Raw genomic sequence first — 4,028 nt, 5'->3', positions numbered from 1 at the left:
GAATAGTAAAAATCTTTTGGGTGTGTTGAATACCGATAATGCAAAGGAATGTGAGGAGATCACCTCTGGTTTTATTTATGACATGAAATGTAACATCACAGAAATGGTTATTGATTGCTGTGTACTGTGCAAGTTTTATAATATCCATATAAAAATCTCCTCGCACACACCCACACACACCACACCATACCAGTGTTTCTCAAACTCAGTATTATTGGCGTTTTGCTATGTACTGGAAAATTCTTCATTATAACTGGTTGCATATGTATTGTAGTTGTTTAAACAGCATCTAGTGGGAAACTATCTAACGTCTACCTGCTAGAAATCAGTAGCCCATTTCCCCTACAGTTGTGACAACCAAAAATAAATCTACATATTGCCAAACATTCCGTGATGACAAAAATTGCCCTTGGTTGTGAATCACAAAGGCAAATATACTCCTCCTATACATACCCACATATACAATGTGTGCCCACATAACATTCCCTCCTATTTCCATACACCCCTAGATATCCACATACATACATATCAACACCTGCAGTGTTTACATCCACATGGTCATACACACAATGGCACACACCTACACTTACAGATCCATGTATACACATCTCACTTCAAAAGTATACTGCTGCTGAGTCGCTTCAGTCGTGTCCGACTCTGCAGAACCCCAAAGACAGCAGCCCACCAGGCTGCCCCATCCCTGGGATTCTCCAGGCAAGAACACTGGAGTGGGTTGCCATTTCCTTCTCCATCAAAAGTATACGGCCCTATATATATAAGCACACATCCCTATGTACATGATACACATTATAAACTTATAGAGTAATATATAATACAATTTTAAGACATTTATAAATACATGTTTCTCACTTTGAAAAAAACTATTGCTATAAACAAAATCTTGAATTTTTTTTTTCTCTTATGACCTAGGCATCCAGTCCTTTAAACAACAAAAGTAAATCTTAATATATATTCACAGAATAAATTAACCATTTGTTTGCCTGATGTTGTAATGAGAAATATTACATAGGACCCTGGAATGTTAGGTCCATGTATCAAGGCAAATTGGAAGTGGTCAAACAGGAGGTGGCAAGAGTGATCATCAACATTTTAAGAATCAGCAAACTAAAATGGACTGGAATAGGTGAATTTAAATCAGATGACCACTATATCTACTAGTGGGGCAAGAATCCCTTAGAAGAAATAGGTTAGCCATCATAGCTGAAATGCAGTAATTGGGTGCAGTCTCAAAAACGACAGACTGATCTCTGCTCATTTCCAAGGTAAACCATGCAATAACAAGGTAATCCAAGTCTATACCCTGACGAGTAATGCTGAAGAAGCTGAAGTTGAATGGTTCTGTGAAGACCTATAAGACCTTTTAGAACTAACACCCAAAAAAGATGTCCTTTTCATTATAGGGAATTGGAATGCAAAAGTAGGAAGTCAAGAAACACCTGGAGTAATAGGCAAATTTGGCCTTGGAGTACAGAATGAAGCAGGGCAAAGGCTAATAGAGTAATGTCAAGAGAATGCACTGGTAATAGCAAACACCCTCTTCCAACAATACGAGAAGACTCTACACATGGACATCACCAGATGGTTAACACTGAAATCAGACTGATTATATTATTTGCAGCCAGAGATGGAGAAGCTCTATACAGTCAGCAAAAACAAGACCGAGAGCTGACTGTGACTAAGATCATGAACTCTTTAATTGCCAAATTCAGACTTAAATTGAAGAAAATATGGAAAACCACTAGACCATTCATATGAGCTAAATCAAATCCCTAATGATTATACAGTAGAAATGAGAAATAGATGTAAGGGAATATATCTGATAGAATGCCTGACCAACTACGGATGAAAGTTAGTGACATTGTACAGGAGACAGGGATCAAGACCATCTCTAAGAAAAAGAAATGCAAAAAAGCTAAATGGCTGTCTGAGTAGGCCTTACAAATAACTGTGAAAAGAAGAGAAGCAAAAAGCAAAGAGAAAAAGGAAAGATATTCCCATTTGAATGCAGAGTTCCAAAGAATAGCAAGGAGAGATAAGAAAGCCTTCCTCAGTGATCAAGGCAAAGAAATAAAGTAAAAACAATAGAATGGGAAAGACTAGAGATCTCTTCAAGAAAACTGGAGATACCAAGGGAATATTTCATGCAAAAATGGGCACAAAAAACGACAGAAATGGTATGGGCCTAACAGAAGCAGAAAATATTAAGAAGAGGTGGCAAGAATACACAGAAGAACTGTACAAAAAAGATCTTCATGACCCAGATGATCACGATGGTGTGATCACTCACCTACAGCCAGACATCCTGGAAAGTGAAGTCAAGTGGGCCTTAGGAAACATCACTACAAATGAAACTAGTGGAGGTGATTGAATTCCAGTTGAGCTATTTCAAATCTTAAAAGATGATGCTATGAAAGTGCTGCACTCAATATGCCAGCAAATTTGAACAACTCAGCAGTGGCCACAGGACTGGAAAATGTCAGTTTTCATTCCAATCCTAAAGAAAGGCAATGCCAAAGAATGCTCAAACTACCACACAATTGCACTCATTGCACACGTTAGTAAAGTAATGCTCAAAATTCTCCAAGACCAGCTTCAACAGTACATGAACCGTGAACTTCCAGATGTTCAAGCCAGTTTTAGAAAAGGCTGAGGAACCAGAGAGCAAATTGCCAATATCTACTGGATCATGCAAAAAGCAAGAGAGTTCCAGAAAAAACACTTATTTCTGCTTTACTCACTATGCAAAAGCCTTTGACTGTATGGATCACAATAAACTGTGGAAAATTCTGAAAGAGATGGGAATACCAGACCACTTGACTTGACTCTTGAGAAATCTGTATTCAGGTCAGGAATCAATAGTTAGAATTGTACATGGAACAACACACTGGTTCCAGATAGGAAAAAGAGTACCTCAAGTCTCTATATTGTCACCCTGCTTATTTAACTTATATGCAGAGTACATAATGAGAAATGCTGGGCTGGAAGAAACACAAGCTGGAATCAAGATTGCCAGGAGAAATATCAATAACCTCAGATATGCAGTTGCTGCTGCTAAGTCGCTTCAGTCATGTCCAACTCTGTGCAACCCCATGGACTGCAGCCTACCAGGCTTCTCTGTCCATGGGATTCTCCAGGCAAGAACACTGGAGTGGGTTGCCATTTCCTTTTCCAATGCATCAAAGTGAAAAGTGAAAGTAAAGTCGCTCAGTCGTGTCCGACTCTTAGCGACCCTATGGACTGCAGCCTACCAGGCTCTCCTATCCATGGGATTTTCCAGGCAACAGTACTGGAGTGGGGTGCCATTGCCGTCTCCAATATGCAGTTGATATCACCCTTAAGACAGAAACCAAAGAAGAATGAAAGAACCTCTTGATGAAAGTGAAAGAGTAGAGTGAAAAAGTTGCTTAAAGCTCAAGATTCAGGAAACTAAGACCATGATATCTGGTCATATCTCTTCATGGCAAATAGATGGGGAAACTGTGGAAGCAGTGGCAAACTTTATTTTTTGGGGGTTCCAAAATCACTGCAGATGGTGATTGCAGTCATGACATTAATACGCTTACTCCTTGGCAGGAAAGTTACGACCAACCTAGACAGCATATTTAATAGCAGAGACATCCCTTAGCTAACAAAGGTTAGTCTAGTCAAGTCTATAATTTTTCCAGTAGTCATGTATGGATGTGAGAGTTGGACTATAAAGAAAGCTGAGTGCCGAAGAATTGATGCTTTTAAACTGTGATGTTGGAGAAGACTCTTTAGAGTCCCTTGGGCAGCAAGGAGATCCAACTAGTCCATCCTAAGGGAGATCAATCCTGAATGTTCATTGGAAGGACTAATGTTGAAGTTGAAACTCCAATACTTTGGCCTCCTGTTGAGAAGAGCTGACTCATTAGAAAAGACCCTGATGCTGAGAAAGATTGAAGGTGGGAGAAGAAGATGATTACAGAGGATGAGATAGTTGGATGGCATCACCAACTGAATGGACGTGAGTTTGGGTAAGCTCCAGG

The sequence above is a fragment of the Bubalus bubalis genome, chromosome 13 (assembly GCF_019923935.1).
Source record: "Bubalus bubalis isolate 160015118507 breed Murrah chromosome 13, NDDB_SH_1, whole genome shotgun sequence".
In the NCBI taxonomy this organism is placed as follows: Eukaryota; Metazoa; Chordata; class Mammalia; order Artiodactyla; family Bovidae; genus Bubalus; species Bubalus bubalis.
This window is presented reverse-complemented; position numbering follows the sequence as displayed.